Source organism: Pseudopipra pipra, chromosome 3 (genome assembly GCF_036250125.1).
Source record: "Pseudopipra pipra isolate bDixPip1 chromosome 3, bDixPip1.hap1, whole genome shotgun sequence".
In the NCBI taxonomy this organism is placed as follows: Eukaryota; Metazoa; Chordata; class Aves; order Passeriformes; family Pipridae; genus Pseudopipra; species Pseudopipra pipra.
This window is the reverse complement of record NC_087551.1, coordinates 106164633-106187350: the sequence shown is the minus strand read 5'-3', so window position 1 is coordinate 106187350 and position 22718 is coordinate 106164633.

Genomic DNA, 22718 nt, shown 5'->3' with positions numbered 1-22718 from the left:
TTCAGCAGACATTAACCATATCTGCATTCTCATTTTGCACCTGCAATTAATTGGCTAAAGAAATGCCTGTAATGAAAGCCCTGACCGGGCTGAGAGACGCACCCAGCGGGTGTGCCCACAAAATACACAAAAAATTTCATTTGTATTTACCTTGTTTGCCCACTAGCAACAGTTACACAATGTTTTGACTACTTGAGTTTTGAGAAGGAATGTAAAAACACTGGGAAATCAGGGAAATTAAGAGGTCTGCAAGAATAAATCCAAGTCTATGCTGGTAATTGCTCTCTCTAAAAGCCATGATTCAACCATCACTCCTACACAGCAAAGATACAACATCACTCTTTTCTAAATAGAGTAACAGTAAGAAGAGCTGCTAGGGAAGCTGACTTTTCCTTTAACTACTGTTCTTTAAAAGTGATTCCGTTCAACAATGTACGAGGTCGACAAGTCAATACAAGACCACCCTGCTTGGGGATTTGCTCTCAACACAGACTTGTGTCGAATCCCTCAGCTGAGAAATGTCAACCAGCACCTTTCATATTTATGGTGACTCATAAACAGGAAACTCAGCCCTGTCCACGACACTGGAGCTTTTTCATATCTTAGATCCTTTTATGAAGTAAAAAGAAAGGGGTAAGGAAAAAAAAAAAGGAAAAAAAAAAAGAAACTTCTCAAAACAAAACAAAGAACTTAGCAGGACATTTAAAGCAGCTGCCTTCTATTTTATGTGCCAAAATAAATATTGCCAAATTAGTAAGGCATATTGAACAAATTATAAGCTAAATGCAAATTTATCTACTGAAATTCAATGGTAGAGTAGCCAAGGAGCTTGCAATGGTATAGTTCATCTTTGTAAGTAGGTGTTTTGGTTGGCCAGTTGCTGTAGAGTGACATGGGAACAGTAATATAAAAGAAAGCATTTCTGTTACACCCAAGATGAACAGTTTGTTTTAGAAAGTTCAAGTAAACATTTTCTAACATACATTCACCAGTTTTGGAGTGTCTTTTGCTACCAAGAGGGAGATAAAAACTGGTTTTAAAAGTCTTTTATGAAAATAAAACATTTCAGAAATGGTAATGTCATCATGATAAATTACCCAACAAAATTTTGGTGGAGTTTCTCATTTCAAAATAAATGAGAAAGTTCTGGTTCTATTCCTTTGTGTTCTTACAAGGTCACACATCGCCTTTTTGTCTCTGATGTGACTTAACCTTAACAATTAGAAAAAGTATCATAAAACCTTATATATGTGTGTGTGTTTGTGTGTGTGTGTGTGTGTGTGTATGTATGTATATATATACACACACGCAAAATTTCCAGGGCCATATAACTACTTTAATGCAGTTTAATCCAATACCTGGGTACTTCATACACATAGTTTACATGAGCGTTCATGAGGCATTACTTTTAGTGTACTGTTCACTTTTCCATAAGTAAAGTTCAAAGTTATTAGGAAAAAAAATTTTCATTGGGAAAACCAAAGCTCAAATTTTGCTTCAGGTCAGTCCAACACAGACTTTCTTGAGTTTTGGCATTACTAGTTTGTTGGCTTGACCCAAAATATTCATGTTTAAAATTAAATGTTTAAGGTCTCCCTTTGATAAAGCCAATAATACATTGCAGTAAACACACTGTGGCCAAAAAGTCTGATCCATGTGGAAAAAATGGAGATTTTTTTTAAGTAAAGAAGTTTGAATGGATCAATAAGGTTCCAGGAGTGGAACTGGTTTGAAATACCAGGCATACCTCTCTGTTCAATAAACCAAACTGAAGCATTGAGTTTCAGAGACATCAATTAACGTTTTAAAACAAGTATATCAGAACATAATACTGATCAATTAGTGAGTCACAGCTAGTTGAAGCCTTTCCCTTGGAGAACAATGTCAATATTTTTACTTTTAACACTAAATTCAAAGTGAAAAAAAATGACATCTTAGAATGTTTCTTGGAACTAAACATTATTTTTGTTTTGTTGTAATTTTGTCTTTTGACCCAATATAGCTAAGAGTTCCCAGCTGATAGTCCCACCTTTACAGTTTGAGCAAGATACATGGAAATAGTTTTTATTATAAAACTAAAAGGAAACTAATAAGAACTCTCCCCAGCCTTTTCTCTTTCCACCAAACAAAAAAGGAAAATATCCAGTTGCAGCCAAGAGGGTTTCAGTTGTCTTTTTAAATAAGATGGTCAACGCCTGCATTTCCATCCTTTAAGGGGAGCTGCCACTGACCTGATCTGTATCATATTGCCTCATCACAGGGCTCCAGCCATGCAAGGGTTGGTGTTTGGAAGCAGACTGTTTGAGGTAAAATGGCACCTGCTTCTGACAGACAAAGATTTCAGCTTCAGATTTGCTGTCTTATGCTCAAACATATTCTTTGGTTGAGCATCTACAGAATTGCAGCGGAAATTGGCCTCCTAGCAAACTCTGAGGAGAGATCACTGCTTTGATTATCATCAAGAATACTTGGCAAAACATGTGCAACACAATTAAGAAAAAACAAAGTTGTGAAGTTTACTGTTTGAGTCAGCCCAGTTCAAAACAAATAAACTTAGTCCAGCAAAATGTTGTTGGTTTCCTTGGCTATAGAGCCCATCTGGAAGAGAAAAAGCCCCACAAAAATCCCAATGCAATTTTAAATTCTGACGCACTTCAGGGCTTAGATTTTCCTCACAGAACACTGAAAACAGGTTTTTTTGTATTAGTTTAAGATCAGAGTGGATATTTTACAGAAAGCTGGCTTTCTGTGCTCTGGAGAGGCCTGGATTTGTCATGAAGTTTTCATTGGGATGAAAGAGGGGAATATTTCCATATGCTGAAAACTTAGGTGGGTCTTGACAAAGCTGAGACACAGAGAAGAGAGAAAGTAAGAGCTGCTGCTGAAGTTTTCTCATAATTTAAAATGAGACAAAACCCTATTCCCAGACTGGACCAAGAGGGTGACTTAACATCAGCACATCTTTACATCCCATAGTGGTGTTTAGGATATTATCTTTATCCCATACCAGCGCTGTTCCTGTTGAGGGAGACGCCTTTCTTCCCATCTCAAGAGGCCAGTCTTGCAAGACAAAATACCAAATTATTTTTCTTTCTCAGATTTATTCATGTTTATCTCTTTTAGAATTCATCTGAAGTAAAATGGGTCCAGCTTTCTTTCAAATAATGCAAAACATATGGGAACAGGGTTGTGTAAGTCACAAGTTGAAAAGAACCAAAGCCCTTCAGTGATTGTCTCAGACCCACATGATATTCTCAAATCTGACAGACCTGTTATGTGAGCAAATACTTGTAGCCCGCCAGCCGGCTTTGTAGCAACTTCACAACACTGACAACTGCGAGCTTGTTCCCCTCACTTGCTCTTCATGCTGATTTGCGTTACACCAATTTGGAGAGCAGAAGTGGGTGAATTACATGTCATGTCAAAACACCCTTGCTGCAACACAAGGTCCACTTGCTTCTGAAAAGCCGATGTCTGTACAGGACCTTCATTGAACTCACTTGTGCATGTGAACAACCCCTCAAAACTTTCTAATATGAGTGTCCTCTAATGCTAAATTGATTGATATATGCTACATTGCAAATTGTCATTGCAGACGTAACCATTGCTTGGATAAAAATGGAGCAAAAATATTTGACATTTTTGCTCATATCTGTATTAGAAAGTAGAAAGTTTAGGAATTAGAAAATCTAGAAAATTACTTCATACTGACAGTGTTGTTTTCAGCTCCTTTCTGCTTTACAGAAGGCAAAACAATTTTTGTAAGAGTTTACTGATGTGGAGCATGCTTCATATTCACCACTGAATTTGGCTACTGGGGATGCTAAAGATGTTTACTTCACCATGCCTTAGATTTGCCTCTGTGGTGGTTTAACCCCAGCTGACATCCCTGCCCCACACAGCCACTCACTCACTCCTTGATCTTGAAATGGGGGAGAAAATTGAAAGGGTAAAAGTGAGAAAATCAGGGGTTTAGATAAAGACATTTTAATAGGTAAAGCAAAAGCCACACACACAAGCAAAGTAAAACAAGGAATTTATTCACCCCTTTCCATGTGCAGGCAGGTGTTCATCCATCCAAATGTATTAGCATCCAAATGAGGACAATGAAGCTGGTGAAGGGCCTCGAGGCAAAGCCATATGAGGAGCTGCTAAGGTCACTTGGGTCTGTTCAGCCTGGAGCAGACTGAGGGTACACCTCAACACAATCTACAACTTCCTCCTTGGGAAGGAAGGATGGGAAGAGTGGGGGCAGACGCTGATCTCTTCTCTATGGTGACAATTGACAGGACTCTTGGGAATGGCCTGAAATTGTATCAGGGGAGGTTTAGGTTAGATATTAGAAAAAAGTTCTACAGCCATAAGGTGGAGACTGGAACAGGCACTGGAATAGGCTCTCCAGGGTGGGGGTCACAACAACAAACCTGACAGAGTTCAAGAAGCATTTGGACAACAGTGCCAGACACATGATGTGATTCTTGGGGTGACCTCTGCAGGAATAAGAGTTGGACTCAATGATCCTTGTGGGTCTCTTCCAACTCAGAATACTCTGTGATTCCATGATTCAGTAATCCCCAAGACAGCAGGGTCTCCATCACACATAATGGTGATTTGGGAAGACAAACGCCCTTACTCTGAACATCCCCCTCTTCCTTCTTCTTCCCTCATATCTTTATGCTAAGCACAATGCCATATGGTCTGGGATATCCCTTGGGTCAGTTGGGGTCAGTTGTCCCAGCTCCGTCCCCTCCCAGCTCCTTGTGCACCCTCAGCCCCTTCACTGGTGGGGTGGGGTGAGGAGCAGAAAAGGCCTCTATCCTGTGTATACACTGCTCAGCAATAATGAAAACATCCTTGTGTTATCAACACTGTTCCAGCACAATTCCAAAGCACAGCCCATACCAGCTGCTATGACAAAATTTAATTCTACTCTAGCAAAACCTAGCACAGCCTCATAGAAATTGCACTACACCAGGCCATCTCTCTACTGTGATGGGTATGTCCATGCCACATCACCTGCTGTTCTGAACCATGCATCTATAACAGAGATACATCACACAGGGATCATGCAAGCAGGTTTCGAGTGCCATGAAGTGAAGGTGTGGCCCAATTCATTTGAAGAGCTGCATTTAGGCAACACAGGCACTACCACCCATGGTGTTCAGATACTTGAAGAGCTGAAAGCTTTGATCCGACAGTGTTCATCAGCACCTGGCCTAGAGTACATGTATCTTCCAGGTTCCAAAAAGTAGCTCAGAGGCTGAATGCACCCTGCCCTCTGAAAGCTGCAGGGCACTGTGTCCAGGACACCTGTGTTTGCTTTCCACAAGCAGCTTGGCATCAGCAGAGCTGCAAGTCAGCCTGATGTCATGGCTGTGGAGCAGATAAATGTACCCTGTGTGCTGTACAGAGGGTAGCTACAATCAGGAAGCACCAATGGGTGTGACAAAGCTGGAGCTGGAAGTGGTTAGACATGTCACATTATACAAGTAGCTCAAACTGCACAACAGCATAAGTTCTGCACGTGCCACAGGCAGGGCAAAGCCAATTATATTTTGTCAGTGTCAGGCTGCTGTATTGTCCCCTTCACTTTTTGACATTGATCTAGTGGAACCAGTGCATATAAAGACACACTTTCATACTCTTTCTTTTTTTTTTTTTAATGTAAAAATATTTCAAAGAACCCCTTCCCATCAGTGATATCATATGGTTCTATTTTACTTAATTGTTGCTCTACATAAAAAGACTGGAGATAAAAGTTATTTTCTGCAAAGTCACAGCTGTATTGCCAGCTGCGTTACTGGCAAAAGCAGTTATTGTAACTTGATTTTTTTTTCTTTTTATGTTCTTGATACATAGCTTAGATTTATATTGTCTACATTCATTTGTGTAAACTGAAATAATCTAATAGCAGCTATCTATATCAGAGTCACTAATTTAATGAAAATATATTTAACTGTACCAAGCTTCCTAAAACCATATGGAAAAATATCTCTCAATGTACATAAATACAGCTTTGGAGAAGACAATTAAGCATAATCTGAGGCAAAAGGTGGCCACTTGGTCTTTTCAAAGAAAAGAAAAGAAGCTAGAACTGTACCTATCCCTCCATTCCTCTTATTACCAGGAGCCAATTTTTAACAAAGTGTAATTGTGTTAGGTCCAACTGAAAAACACACTGTATTCTTTAAAATGCTTACGGATTAGTGTCTTCAGCTACGGGGACAATCTTGCTATTGTCTCCAAAGCTTGCAGTCTTGTTGTTTTATCTTAGAGGAAGTTTATTCCTAGATAGTGATCTTCATAACACAGAGTTGAGAATAGAGACATTGACAGTTAGTGGATATAGTTTATTGCTTCTTTATAAAAGCACTATTTAGTAGCAAGAGTGAATATTTGAGTCAGCAGAGACATGCATTTGCTCCTCTCAGTTAATCTGTCAGGTTTTGCTTATTTATAGATCTTAGGAGCTTCTTTCTAACGTTTGGCCATAGCCAATACTTTGTCTCCACATGTGCTTTTTGGAAAGGACACAGTTTAAACTTTAACTTTTATAGTTACACAGGATGTATAAAATGCTTGCACAGTGTGGTTTGTGTGCTGAAAGTTGCACAGATCAGAGAAGATAACTGGCACCGAGAAATTCAAGACACATTCACAAACCTGTTCATGTGCCAATACATCCCTGAAATTTTCAGAAGTCCCTTTGTAGTGCTTTACTGGCTTTGTTGGCTTTGGTGCTTTCTCTGATTCTAAAAATCTCTCTCACTTTGAAAATCATCAAAACATCTACAATTTCTAATTAGACATTGAAACTGTTGTCATTCTTTTGTTGTTTTCTATGAAACATTACTTACTCTTCTGTTTTTAGAGGAACTGGTGTGGTTGTTTGTTATTTTTTTTACTGACTTGCCAAATGGATGTTACCAGAATTAAACAAATAGGATTATCAAAGTGCCTTTCTTTCCGGGATGACACTCCTCTCTTTCTCTCGTGGTCACTGGAGAGAATATCTTGAAATCTGGGAAAAAAGGTACTAATTCTGTTGTCTAAATTAATTGGCGACATTTTAGAAAACATTTATCTGTCTGGAAATAAATTAATTTCAAAAAATCAGTGATGTTATCCTGATTATTATTCTTTCTTTGATCAATGTTGACTAATTTAGTTTATTTAATTATATGTTTTTCAATCAACATTAACTCCTTTGGCACCTGACTTCTCAGATTCTCAGGACAACCTGAAAAATCCCAGCACTTCACATGCATTTTTCCGTAATGCAATACACTGCTCAGAAAATTCCCAGATGCAGCTGCAGTCAGAATTGAGCACTGTTACCATCTGATGACATTACTTGTCTAATAACGCTAGCTGACAATTTTCTATTAGAAAAGACAAAACTTGTGGAATTAGAAGTGAGAAGATTTCTCTGTACCTCTGCCTCTAAATCAAAGCCTCTTTACTGCCCCAGATCTCCCTCCACTTTTTCCTTCTCCTCCCAAACCCTCAGTGACCCTTCCTGTTCCAAAGCAATGCACCTACCATGGACTGTCCTGGCTCCCCATCAGACATCTCTGCCTTGCTGCCAGCCCACTCCCTTGTCTTTTCTGCCCAAGTCTCTACCAGCTGAGACTTGTCATTGCAATCCACATCTATTTTCCTCCTTTCTGCTACAAATGCTCTGAAAGCCAAAACTCCAAAGTTTTCACACTCTGATGGGCCACCAGCATCTGTTTCTGCCAACCACAAGCCTTTGTCAACATTTGTTGGCAGCTTTGAAAGAACTTACCTAGATATGGAATGAATATGAGTAAAACCGAGGTGAGCTCCATGGGGACAGGATATGGCTGGAGTAGGTGAAACCCAACATCAATTGCCTGTTAGTGTTACAGCAGTACTTTCAAATAGCAGATAAGAAGTATCCCTCCTTCCTCCAGGCGTATTTGAAGTGATGATTTTTTTGCAGTTTCCCATATTTTTTTAGAAATGACACTTCTAGTAAACTGCTGAAAATGTGCATCTGTCTTCAATAAAGACAGGACTTAATTAGTACATCTTCCTCTCTGTTGAATAAGAAAAAAAGACAGAGAGGCAAGAGGAAGAGATTTATTTTGGTGCCATATGAATCATAACTAGCCTAGCATGCAAAGCCTGAAATAATGTTAAAGCTTGAAAGAAATGATGTATAAATGGAAAAGTCATCCCTCGTGTTTAACAGCAAACAGTAGATAAAATACACCATGTTCTGGTGCAGAAGAGCAGCTTTCCAGTGGAATTATTCCAGATTTACACTGCGGTGGCTGAAATGAGAAACTGTCCCACAGAGCATATGTAACTTTAGAAGTAACATGATATTCTTTTTCCTTGGATCATCTTGTTCAAGCTCTGCTTCCAGTGTTTCAAGCTCTGCTTGAACTGCTACCCACGGCCGGCAGTCAGTAAAATGGCCCAGTTGTGTTAAGTGCTCTACAAACACACAGCGAATTATAGTCCCATACCTGAAGAGCTTGAAACACAGGAATAATTGAGTTTGTTATGGACTGTATGAAAATAATACTTTTGACTTTTAGGCCAACCACTATTATGTTGTTTGAGGGCGTTATGGAAGAGAAGTTGTTTTGAGAGGATATTGATATTGCTTTGTGGATGCTGCTTCCACACAGGGGTAGCAAGAATAAAGCCTCAAGCTGATTTTGGTAAAACTGGACTGAGAGATGCTGTAGGTGGGGATCATTTGGGACAGAAAGAGCACTGTTTGGGGGTTAAGGCACAATTGTCAGTTTTGGTCCCATATCAACTGCTGTTCTAACATTGGCCACAATGGGTGGATAACCACATCAGTTACAGGTTTTCAACCTCCTCAGCTGATTGTCATGAAGATGGAGGTCCTACGTGGGGAAAGGCAAAGAACTGAAAGAGAATCAGGACCCAAAAGACCATAATTTGAAGGTTTGAAAGGGAAAGATTAGGGTCTGAAATAACCAACCAAGAAAGTGATGTTTGGAACACTGTTCTGAAAGTTTTTTAAAGTAACACAGGATAGATTGATATCAAAACTACAGAAAGGGAGGGAGTGGAAATTAGAAGGTCCTAATTTGTATTGTAAATTGTCCAATTTGTGTTGATAGATACATATTGGTTTTTGGGAAAAACCTTACAGAACAGAATGAAATGCAAGTTAGAGTTATCTGAAATAACTGTAAATTAATTCATTTCAGAAATAGATTAATTATAAACTGAGAAGCAGTGTAAATTAGTACATTTAGAGTTATTGGTGTGCTACAGAAGCTACAGGTTTTAAAATAGTCAATACAGCCAAATGCTGTGTCCAGAAAAAATTCCTTCTGTTTCGCAGTAAGTAGACAGTGCCAAGCTGATTTCTGTAGAAACCAAAAATAAGCCAGGACTAGGCATATTTTGTGGGGATTTCTGGTTTAGACATATCAAATTTAAGCTCACACTGTGCTCTTTTTGAGTGTCCTAAGATATGAGTTCATGCAGATGGAAACAGGGCAACAGAAGGATGTGTGAGTTACTGATAAGACTACAAGGGTTGAAACTGTGTTTCAGTGTATTTAAACAACCCTCTCTTCATTGCCATGTGTTCCAAGGACACTGTGAGGTTCTCAGGGGACAGGTTCATCCTCTGTTTCAATGCAAGTTGAGCAGTAGCACTCATGATTTTCTGTGTTGCTTGTGGTAAAGCCAGTGTAACTGATTAGCAATCTGAGTCTAGTATTCAGTAATTATGGGAAAAAAATACAGGTGTTTATTTAAAAAAACCAACAATCCAACACATATTACCTCCCTTCAAATATCCTCCTGCATCTACTGTCAGAATATATGCCCATTTCACTTCAGCAGTGACACCATCTCCCTGTCCTGGGAATGTTATCCTTCGTAGGAGGATAACATTCTGAGGATAACAACCCTGAGGTGACTACAGCATTCCAGTGCTAAAGCCAGCCAACAGAATGAAAACTATTTTTGTTTAATCTAAAACTTTTTGAAATTATTGGCAGCTGTATATTACCCTCATTTTTGCCATTCAGTGACTACCAATACTTTAGATTACCATTTAGTGACTTTGTCAGTGTTGCCCATGTTAGATATTTGATTTAATTTTTCTTTTTATTAAAAAGTACTGGAAGAAAGCACAGCCTTGACTTGTAGGCATTTTAATGCAATGCCCCCCATTCAAAGTGGGTCCTTATTTGCTGTTCTAGAGTAAATGTTGAAAAATGCTATACAATACCATCTGTTATTACACAATAGTTCTCTATTTGCTTCCAAGGAGCTTCCAACCCAGCATTGCGTAACCTTTTTCTTCACATAAAACAATGAGAGCGTATGTTGGCCTGTAAAAGACTATATGGCCTCAAGAAATAAATACCTCTCACAGACACCCAGCACAAAACCTCTTTGTTGGAGTAATTTTGCCAGAGAAGTTGCACTGAGGCTCAGTCCAATAAGGAGTAGCTCTCTTGATGATGAAAGATTTAAATTGTCTCTGAAAGATTTAAATTGTCTCAGAAATTGTCTCAGATTTTGAAAGAATTCACATATCAGGCCAGTGAGTCAAGATAGACACGGGCAGCTTCTGTGGTTTGAGAATACAGGTGCAGTGCTGGCTGTGCAATGAAAGCATAGAGCTGGGATTGGGATTGCATCCCCAGTCTTGCTAACAAAATCATGCTGTCCCAAGGGGAATGCTCTTTGCTTACTCTGCACAGACTAATTTCGAAGCTTGTATGCCAATGTGATCATCCTCTCTTTCCTCCTGAATAGCACAACACAGAGTTCATTGCCAAAGCGATTGTAGCATGTGTTTTTTTTTTTTTAAACCATTAAAAATGTGAGAAATTGTGGTATGTAGGTGAAAAGAAAAAAAAAAAAACCCTTTTGATTTCTTACAGAATTTTCTCTTATCAATTAACATTTGAGGACAAAAACCTCATTTGACTTTCCAGGAACTCATACAGGCTTGATTTTATTTTTTGTGTGTAGGGACTTGTGACCAGTGTCAGCACGCATCGCTGTGTCCAAAAAACAGCCTGTTGCTGCTATAGTCTCTGTAAAGAATTTGTTACTATTGTTAGTTGCTTAACATCTGAAATTAGATGCCTTCTGGACAATACATAGAAATAAAGAGAGCCAGATGGGCTCCATCTGGCCAAATATAGATATTTGCATCTAAACTGGTCCTTATAAACTCTCGCTGTATCCAGTGGAAAGAAAAAGGACATTTCCAGACTTTGATTTATCTCAGGTTAAATGTGATACCTAGAACTAGCCAGCTGAATAGCCATTCTCTTAGTTCCTATTTCTTTCCACATGTTTCAAAGGGAGTTTAGTGAAACATCCACACTGTAGACACCAAAGTAGAAAGTTCAAGGAGGTGAGCCCTACCCATCTTATCACAAAAAAAAATGTATTGTCTTAAGCAGTTGTTACAGTCCCAGAATATATCTGTCTATAGCTCTTAAACAGACTAGAATCAAAAATGTAAAAGGAAGGAGAAAAGAGATGGGACACACTTATGTACTGAACTGGTTTACGTTTGGCTGTGTATGAAAGCTAACACATTTAAGTTCATTGTACCCTCACATAGCAAGAATCAAACATGAAGATACATTTTGTCAGAGAGTTGCTATTGATGCAACCCTGTTGATATTCCAAAGGGTGAAAAGAAGTAAAAATCAGGACAGAAGTACCCTTGAAAGTGTCATAGTAAAGGATATAATTTATAATGCATGTCTCCTCTCCCACTCTTTCTGTTAACGATTATTGGTGTAGCATGTTTTGTACGGCAAAAACAGTTGGTGGTGATTCTTCCTTCCTCCAGATTTAAATACAGGCCTCTTACTGATTGTTGTTGACCAAGGCCAGTAATTCTGTGTCAACAATTTTAATGAGAAGCAGGAAAAAGGAAGATTTTTTTGATTCTTTTTTTTTTTAATGGATGACCCCAAAATAATATGACATAACAGCACTCAACATCTTCCACTAGATCAGGTTGCTCAAAGCCTCATCCAACCTGGCCTTAAGCACTTCCAGGGATGGGCCATCCACAGCTTCTCTGGGCAACCTGTTCCAGTGCCTCACCACCCTATGAGTAAAGAATTGTTTTGTAACATCTGATCTAGATCTCTCCCCTTTTAATTTAAAAACATTCCCCCTTGTCCACTCCCTATTTATACACATAAAGAGTCAGTCTCCCTCTTTCAGCCCTCTTTAAGTACTGAAAAGCCCCCAAAATAGGAGACTTTAAGAAGTTCATTTACAAAGTCTATGATCTCCTTGCTTTAGCAGTCAGTCTCTCCACAGAGTTAATATGTAAAGTGATAACAAGGATGAAAGTCTGGAGATCTTATGCCCATGTTGCCAAGATACACAAACAGTGGTAGGAGATGTAGCAGCAAAAGGAAGCATTAGAACACCATGGTCTGTGTTGTGTGTGCTTTGAGTGAAATCTCTTTTCTTGCCCACAAACCCTGGCTGTGGTCCAGCTAATCATTTCTCTCCTGTCAGTTGCAACTTTTTGCCTCATGAAACCATACTTCCTAAAAACGAAGAAAAGGCCAAGGATATGGTACTTTTGAAGCCAGAAAGAGAGATAAGGGCTGACTTGAAATTAAGTTGTCTTTGAGAAAGAGAGGATCCAGAGACTGAGCTAAGCTCAACAGTTTGATGATCATTTAACTATCAAATCTGTAAGACACTGTGGCACCTGAGATTATCTGGGGAGGATGAGCTACATACTTCCCCATCTCTGGGGTATAATGAGATATATTCAAGTCACTGAACATAACATAACTCTTTAGCTAGGGGAATGATCTACTGACTCTCTTGTAGCCTCTGCAGATCATTGTCTCCTTGAGGAAAAGATCTGGGATTTAGTGTAAGAAGGGTGGGAGACCATCAAGATGTCCTACAAAATGGAAATACAAGTGAATCATGTTTTTTCATAGATCAATTAGATAGGACTTTTCTTATTAAAAAAAAAATATCCTGTGGTCTGTTATTTCCAATTTATTCTTTTGTTGTGCAAAAGACAGATTTCATATGATTTAAAGAAAGTGGATGATCACAGCTGTCTTGTTAGAGAGGCCCAGAAGCATTATAAGAAGAGTACATGTAGTGGTTTGAATCTTGTTTTCCCCCAGAGGCTAAGAAAAGTGGTAGACCCCAAGGGGTGGAAACCCCTGGAAGTTTTGAAGTTCTGTCCAGTGGGCGCTCCTGCAAAAATGTAAACATATCACAAGCTCACCAGAAGAGATGAGTTGTAGTTTTGGTTGTTGGTTGGAGAAGTAGCCATGTTATAGAGCCACGAGGAAGGGGCTCTGAGCCCCTCGGGCCCTCTGGGGCATCCCAGCCCTGGCTGGGGGGACTGCAAAGACTTGGAACAGTGTTAGACTGGACTAAGTGTTTGTGGTTAAGCTGGGAGATGTTTTTCTCCACCCTGGGCAGCGGAGACAGAGAAGAAAGCAGAGACGCAGCATCCAGAGACTGGCTAAGAGCCAGGACAGATAAGAACTGAACCGGAGAAGCAGCAGAAAACGGCATGTATCGCGGAAAGGACTCTTGGAAAGGGAGAGAGAGAGAGAGAGAGAGAGAGAGAGAGAGCTGGCAGCAGAACTAGCTCTACAGAGAGAGTTCTTGGGGGTAAGAACTGAAACCAGACCCCCCAAAACTCCTTTGAGATCCCTCTGAGAAAAAGAGGGAGATGGACTCCTATTTTGGAGAAGAGTTTTAGACATGCAGCACCGGAGAGAGAGAGAGGAGCTAAGAAGCTCAAAAGACATCCCAGAGCTGGACCGGGACGGCCAGATGGAATGTGGGGGGAGTTGACCTTGGCTCCCCCCCTTGCACTGCTGCCAAGGTGGCAGCCTGAGAGACAGGGCACAGAGGCCCTGCAAGGAGCTTGAGTCTCCTGGAGATACCAGACCGTCACGAAGACCCCCCTGTGTCTTCGTGATCTGACATGGTGAAACGATCTTGTCTGGGGTTACGTAGCCCACGGAAGACCCCTTTGCCTGTGTCAAGGGGGCCAAGGGAGCTTGGATACCTCCCTCGTGAGTGCTGGCAGAAATCCAGCTATCAGCTGCATGCATGTGGAGAGGACAGATGACTGCTGCTGTAGAAGATCCTGCTGCTTAAGGACTAGAAGGGATCTATTCTTCTTTCCCTCCTGGACTTTTATTTGGAGGGGAGAAGAGATCTGATCCATTGTAAATACTATATGTCATGGTAGAGATAGTTGTGATGGTGTGTATAGTGTGTTATAGTATTTATTTGTACAGTCATTGTAATATATTCCCTTTCCCCATTTGGAGTCTGGTGTGTTTTGTCTGGAAAAGCCCATCCCACATTAGGTTGGGATGGGGAAGGGGGCTTAGACTAGGGAATTGCATTTTGGGGCTATCTCAAACCATGACAGTACACCACAAAAGAATGGCTATGTGACAACAGAGGACACACCAAATTTCTTTTTGTACTAGCGATTCTCCACAATAGCACACTGAAAAATGTTCATGGAGTGATCTTATGGGAAACCATTACTATTGCTAGTAATATTGCCCAGGATTGCCTCATAAAAACTCATAACATGTTTTATTTTGGATGGTCAGGAAACCTGGGAGCTGCCTCATATATAAAATACATATATCTATAAAGAGCAATCTTGACTCCTAACAGTTCACAGTTCCAGAGCAGTAAAATATAAAGGACAGGGAGAGGGATAAAAATAGTACCACAAACTTACAGGATGAAATTATTTATTTTTGTTTTTCCATTGAAGTAATTCTTGACTCCTGAAGCAGAACAACAGGCTGGATAAGCTGCTGGCATTTTTTATTTCCAAACAGTCTAAGATGAAGCACAAAAGGGAAGGAACTCAAACATCATTTAAGAAGAGGACAGGAGTATTTTATTGAAGTCTTCCAATTCCCTTTTCATACCTGATTTGAAGGTAAGAAAAAAGGTAGTCTCAACAGAAAGTCATATTCTATAAGGAGAGACACCATGTTTACAACATTATGTTGTGAACACCTTACGCTTATAACTGTAGAGAAAATAAAAGTTTCATTAGTAGCTGGAAGGCAGCAATTACCATAGCACCTGTCCATGCTGCAATCGGAAATTGAGTTCAATGCTCTTGACTTTTGGTCCTACCATGAGCCACCCCACCTGAGCTGCTCCCTAATTGCTGCATGAGTGCTTGTCAAGTGTCCTGCAGGTCACGTTCCATTGGCATCCATGGACATCTGACCCACACAGGAAAAAAGTGATGACAATTTGTATGTAACACTTTCATCCCAATATCACTTCAAACATTCAAAATAGTTTTAATGTGAAGCACCTTCATTTAAGGGACTTGGATTTGAAGTTTAGATTTACCCCACTCTAAAGATTATTTCTAGTTACATGATTCAGAGGCAGATGGGTGGCCTGATTGCAAAGTTCCTACTTAGACTTTTCTCCTAGGATTTGGTTCAGTTTGGTTCAAACTTTTCATATAAATTCGACTGTCAGTTTTTTATTTTTATGAAAATGGACTAATATAACCAAGACAAAATAATGAAAACGTTGCTCATTGTAAATTAAATTTATAATGCAAAAGTGTTTGTGCCAATTAAAAAAAAAATTCTTTTCAAAGATAGACTTTGCAGGCACAAATTTCAAACCCCATTATATTGCTGGAATCTTTTTCTTTTCAATGGAAGTGATGACATAACTTTAGATGGCAACATCCTGAATAAAACATTGTAATAAATACCCAAAAATGGCTATTAAGGGAGGAAAAGGACTTGGTGTTCATATTACACCACGTGGTCTTTTGTCCCTTAACCTCAGCCCTATCCAATTTGAAAGATTTACAGTTTGTTAATTCTATAAGGAAAAAGGACATTCTTCTCCTGAGCAAGCTCAGTCAAATCCACTCCAGTCAGTGATCAGTGGATCAAAAAATGTCACTGAACTCTGCACAACTTTACTGCTGCCAGGACATTTCAGTTACAGACCATGACACTGTGAATGTTGGAATGGACAGCTGGTCTTCCCTTCAGCTTGCTGAAGGCATATCCCTTTTTAACAGTGAGTCTGCTTTCAGAAGCCTGATAAAGAAATATAAATACTACTATGTATAGAAATACAAATACATGCACACATGTATAGTTGGAGATTTCCAAAGCACTAGAATATTATCTCCTCAAAATATTAGCAAAAAGCTAGGTTAGAAAGAGATAAAGAGCCTTGATCCAATTCCACTCAAATTAAAGTTTTTCCTCTGACTTCTGTGGGAATAAATAACGTTACTGGAGTGGGTGGTCCCTAAGTCTTGCACAGTGGGCTGAATCATCCCCAGATCCTAACTCACCGTGTGCTGTGGTTTGAATTCACTGTTGCTTTCAAATTTCAGGTTTGGCTGAGATGTGCAGTGGGATGAGGGCAACAAAGGATGGGTTCTTCACAGACTGATGCTTTTGTCTTCACAAGTTGGCTCCTGGCACAGTTTGGAATGTCCTAAGGCACTAAAATATAAAAATTATGAGCACAAGGAAACAGTCCTCAAGGGCAACACAGGCAGCTGGAAATCACTGAAATTATGTAGTAGTCAGCCACACCCATTTCTTGGCCATTTAATCATCCTTGATGGCTTTTTAACAGCTCAAGACACCCCCTAGCATCTCCTTATTTGGCCTTTAGAATCACTAGAAAATTACAAGAGGACTGGAAAACTGAGCTGAGCTCTCTGCCTTCTGCAACGGTGCCTGATTTTTTAGTCATATTTCTTCTCAAGACCAATAATATTTTGAGGAACTGCTTATCATTGATGGTCCAAAGGAAAAAAATATAGCAAGTGACAGCATCCTTCAGGTGCTCATAGAAATTTTTTTTCTTTCGGTGTTTCAGCACAGGTTAACATCTGTCCTTTGCAGATCAAGCTGGCTAAGGTATGCTGAAATCAAGGAGCCATAAAAATTTACGTAAGCTGAAAGCTGGATCCAGTCTTTATTACTTGTTTTCTGTAGAGTAACTGCATAACCTGTGTTTGAGAATATATTAAAGGAGCAAGATCTTTGTCAAGATCCAAAAAGGTAATAAACTGCCAGGACACCTCTGAATTCCTGGAACAATATTGGTTTGCACCTGCTTCAGACCCTCATATATATATTACTTCAAAAATTGTGTCCAAACATCTGCATACAGTTAAGCTTCACAGAACAAATTTCAAGATTAAAGACTGCACATTGAGAAAGATTACCTGTCAACAAATCATCCTAATTCTTATGCCTAAAACATGGTACTTGTCTCTTTGCCTTTCCCATCAGTAAATTCCAGTAGTCGATTGGTAGTATTATATTTTACAAATAAATAAATAAATAAATTTATTGTTCTGAATTTACTTCCCTTCATTGAGTGTCTTTTTCTTGCATTATATGTTTGACCAAAATGGAAGGTATAGTTGCATCAAACGATTTTGCTATATCCCTCATAATTCTTCTCCCATGCATTCTGTGCTCTCTCACCTTTTGGAATCTGGTTTACACAAGCCCTGCACAGTTGTAGCTGTGTCCAGGTACACTGCACCCAAGGAATTGAGCTGGCCTGCTGCACAGCAGGGCTTGGCTGCCCCTTGTGCACAGGATGGACCAAGAGGACGAAAGGTTTCCCTTTCTTTCATGAGGTGCCAAACACTGCCTTGCCTGAGACACTAATATTTCCAAGGCTCGAAAACAGTCTAGGTTTATTCTAAGGTGGGTATTTGAGATATAAACAGGTGTTGGCATCTATAGCTTGAGCTCTTCATGCAAGAGACATAGACTTCTTTGTACTATGATTTAGCAGATATTTATTTGATGCAATGTCCTTGCAACTAGCATCTTGTAGGGAAAAAAAAAAGCACATGGAAAATTACATCATTAGTTAACATTTGGAACACGTCATGCCTGGCTTACTTTTTTGGTCCATACTCCTCCCTCTTTCTTTATTTTTCACTTTTGACTCTATATTTAAACCCCACACCCACTCCATCCCTAATAACCAGCTACTTCTTATTGCATATTGTTCCTGGCATTTCTTTTGCAGCAATGGGAATTTGAGCTCTCTGTATTTCTCACTATTATAAGTATTTTGCCAGAACTGGTAAATAATTAATGACAGGGTGAATATATTCAAGCAATGATGTTTTTATTACTTCTTTGTCTTCCTTGGTGTTTCATAATCATTAGAAAATTGTTGTGAAGTATAGGACATCAAAATCTGGAAGTACAATGTCATTTTGATTAATTATTACATTATTTTTCAGTGTCTTATGATTATATTCCACATTAAAATCTAACAAACATTCTAATATTGTGAATCACAGTAATGTCTCACACTTCTGTGCACTATTTGAAATTTGGTCTGATATCTAAAAATGTTTCTTTTTTCATTGTACGAGCTCTCAGCGTACCATAGGAAAGAATTTGGTAGCCCTAGTACTTTTTACAAATAAGAAGCACCAGAGTTGTTGTCATAATTCTTCCTCTACCAATAATGACAGCAGTCATGATGATGAGCTTAATCTCTCTCTTGTAGAGCCCAAGGAGTACTCTGAAGGCAAATGTGTCAATTAGGGATTTATCAAAAAAAAAAAAAAATGGGCAGGGCTTTTCATCTACTTTAGGTCCAGAAGTTACCAGTGGGTCCCAGTCAATGGATATGTCCATGTTTCAGGTGTAAATGTATGTAAAGAAAAATCCACTTAAACACCAAAACTTGGAAAATCGTGCCATTTTTGCCTCATCAGAAGAAACTCAGATTCAGGATATGAGCGTTCTCACAATTTCAACTCAGGCAGCCCTTGTGCCATGCAGAAATATGACAAGTCCTAGGTATTAAACTGTGTTTGTGTATTTTACTTACAATGGAAACTCACAACTGGAAAATATTTTTATGATGTATTTATGCAGTGTGCAGTGGATGTGTGGAAAATAACAGTTTTGTAGTGCTAATTAAAATGTGAACACTTCTGAATTAAACTGAGGTTTTCTGGTTTGGTTTTCTTGAGAAACAGCTCTGCTCTCTGCAAGTTTTGTCCTCTGTAATTTAAAACACAGTTCAGAACATCATTATAACAGAAAGCAATATATCCTACTCTAACACTAGTTATTAAGAAGCTTGACATCTATCAGTTTGACACTGAGACCTCTCTTCAGGGTGTGGAAAGGAATGGTATCTCCCCAGCTGATTCAGCACACCTCTCCTAAGCATGTCTGAAGATGGGATGAACTTCTCCCTGAAAGACCCCTCTCCCTGTTAGCTATGCTTGCAGGCTACACAGAGAGCTTCAGCTGACACCTCCCTACCAGTTGTCTCCTCCATTGACAAACTTAGTGCTTACACCAATTTCTAAGGTGCTACTTTACTGTTATTGATAGTCTAAAATCCCAGTTAGAGCTGTAGCAGTGTGAGATGTACCTCAGGAGATCAAAATAATTAGCAGAATTTCTCCTTGACAGTGTTTTGGAAATCTCTGTTGAGTTAAGGTTTTGTTTGTTTATTTTTTCTTTTGGGTTCCTTATTTCCACACCCCCTCCCCCACCCTGCACCAAAAACCACCTTCTCTCCTCTTTCTCCTGAGGGGCAGAGACGAAACAAAAGAAATCCCTTCTCTTCAATTTCTTTTCTTTCTCTTTGGGAAATATGAAAAAAAATGAGTAGTTCAGTTAACACTGAAGTCATTGCACTAGGCTTTATTATTATTTAAAATCCTTAAAAAACTAATATTTTTTCCATAAAATTACAAAAAAAAGGAAAAACTTCAGGACTTTTCGGGACTTTTTTTGTTTGTTTTTCACTATCAGCTATTCAATCCCTAGTAGCGATAAATTCTTATCAGAAAAATTGTTTCCAAAATCCATGCTGAAAGTTCTTGGGTAGGTCTAGATTTTTTCATGAAATAGTCATGATTCAGTTCAAATTCCACTTGGTCCTAGTTATCCTGAGGATGCCACAGAAATTTTCCAGTGTTATGATGGATCTGACTTGAATGGTATGACAACACTTTCCCCAAGAAACCAAACCAATATCCTATTCTGTTTTAAAACCAATAACTTACATGAAAGACAGACACTGCTGTGCCTTTTGAGTTGTATTATATGTTTAAAAGAAGAAGAAAAGATGAAAACTGAAAAATGAACCTGAGGAGTAGATGTGTGACCATTATAGTAGGACAAGAGACGATATTTTGCCCAAGAATGATCCTCTAGTTTGATTTCACAAAATTCATGAAGCTCAAGTAAAAGTACGTTTACTTTCTCCGAATATAATAAAGTTCTTTTTTACAATATTTATTATTAGATTTATATGTACTCTAGACTCCTTTTCTGAACCATATTAAGCTTTCAGTAACCATGTCTTTGAAAAAATAATAAACTATTATGTGCAAGTTTCAGTCAGTTTTAAATTGTTTGCTATAACTGAGCTATTATCTGTCAGCCATTTACACAAACTATCTTTTAAACTGATTTTTTCCTATTTCCTTTCTTTCACTCACCTTGTTCCAAAATGAATTAATTTCTAACTTCTTCCTTCTAATCCCATTAGGTTGGGTTACCTTTAACAAGAAGTAAACTCTAAAGATGTAAAGAACAAAACACACATAGTGGAAGATTGTTATTACTTTTAGTGTTGACAAAATGAATGGCATCAATGTTACTTCTTAACATCTCAGTCCTCAGTAGAGCTAAATGCTCTTAACTCCCATTCAGTTTGATAATTATGGCAGATTAAAGCATGAGGAGTTTTCACCTTAGTGAATTATAAACAGGTGGATGTTGTGGGCAGAGGAGATTTCCCCTTCCTCTCCTGAGTAAGCCCTTGGTTACACATCTGCTTCCCCTTCCTCTAATCTCCAATTCATTTTAAGGGTAGCTGAGGATTTTCATCACAAAGCTGAAAATGTTTATGTCATGAAATCTTAGCTCTAACTTCTGAGTTGCCAGTCGCTGGGGACTGAAGCTTATGGCTGTGATTTTATTGATCTTTGGAGAAAGCAGTGGGACTGTAATGACAAGACCAGATTAGTAGGAGGTAGCTAAAATTCTATCTATTGCAGATGAAAGCCAATGATGACAACCATAATCTGTGCATCTCTAGCTACCACTACCTCTGCAGTTGATGGAGAATTTCACACAGATTTTAGTCTGGTGGGTTTACCATCTTCAGTTTGAAACTTTCTATGGAGAAAGATCACTTCCAATAACTTTTTAATACTTGGACAACAATGGGATTTTTAAAAGTACTTTTGAAGCTATTGTATTTAAATATTTCAAAATGGAAAATATCAAAACTTTTGTTTCATAATTTCAGCTGCTATTAGGTCATAATTACAATGAACTCTTTAGAGATTATTGGAACAATAAAATCTTTCTACAAATCGGGTGGTACATTCTGAATATTGTTTTCAGTTTTTTCACCCTAATTCCCCAAAGGACAGTTTTCAATATCTGTGGTTTTCTGATTAGTTGTATCCCTTTTCAAGCTGGTTTCTAAAAGGTGGTTAGATTTTAAGATTCAGATTTGGTTTTGGTTATTCAGCTTGGAAAATTCCTAGTAGAAAACAATTCTTGCTTGTTGTTTTGTCTGTCATCGGGTTTTTTTGAGAGCTCCATTCTCGGACAAAAAGATAATTGTTTCTATAAAACCATGTCTTACTCCTTGACATCTAGGGTTCTTCCTGGATATTAAGAACATAACCATGGTTTTGAATTATATGCCACTGGCTTTCATTAACTTGAACTCCCTATGTCAGGATGAAGGGGCAGAGTAAAGGAATCATTCTGCTCAGGCAGGCAGTGGTTTGCTCTGAATTCTCTAACACTTCCTCAATATGAGACCCAGGACTTGTTGTTGACTCCTTGCTCTTGGGTAAAACATTTTCCCTCTTTTTGTGTCTGGGGAAATTGGTCTGGCTGAAAATCATTTTAAGCAAAGGTTTCGTAGAATTTCTGTAATTCTTCCAGATAATGTAGCTGATATTTTCTATGTTATGCCACTTCTCCTTCCTCACCAGGCTGCACTCTCACAATACAGTGCTCTCAGCACTATGCACTCCAAACAGCTCTGGCCCAAGCAGCTTCATCACAGAAGAAATGAATGAGAGAAAACAGCCTCAAATTGCATCAAGGGAGGTTTAGTTTGGATACTAGGAAAAATTTTTTCATGGAAAGGGTTGTCAAGCATTGGAACAGGCTGCCCAGAGAAGTGATTGAGTCACCATCCCTGGAGGTATTTAAAAGATGTGTAGTTGGTTTAGTGGGGAACTTGGCAGTGTTAGTTTTGCAGTTGAGTTCATGGTCTTAAGGATCCTTTTGAACCTAAATGATTCTATGTTTCTATCTGGTCAGGCAGTTGCACTAGGTGACTGTTGTAGGTCCCTTCCAACTGAAATTTTCTATTCTATTCTATTCTACTCTATTCTGTTCTGCTCAATTCTTAGCCAATAACCTCTAAATTTTCAATGTTCAATGCAGAAATGAGAGTACAATCGGTCTCCCTTTTCCTCTACTCCTGGTTTCTGACAAGTAGATTCCATCTCTCCTAATAGACAAAGACCTTGGTCTGAGTTTATACAAGTTTTCTCACCTCCCATCCGGAATTCAGTAATGCGGTATACCTGGGCCTTAAGCCATCTGTCCTAGGAACCTGCAACTAAATGCAGCAACATAACC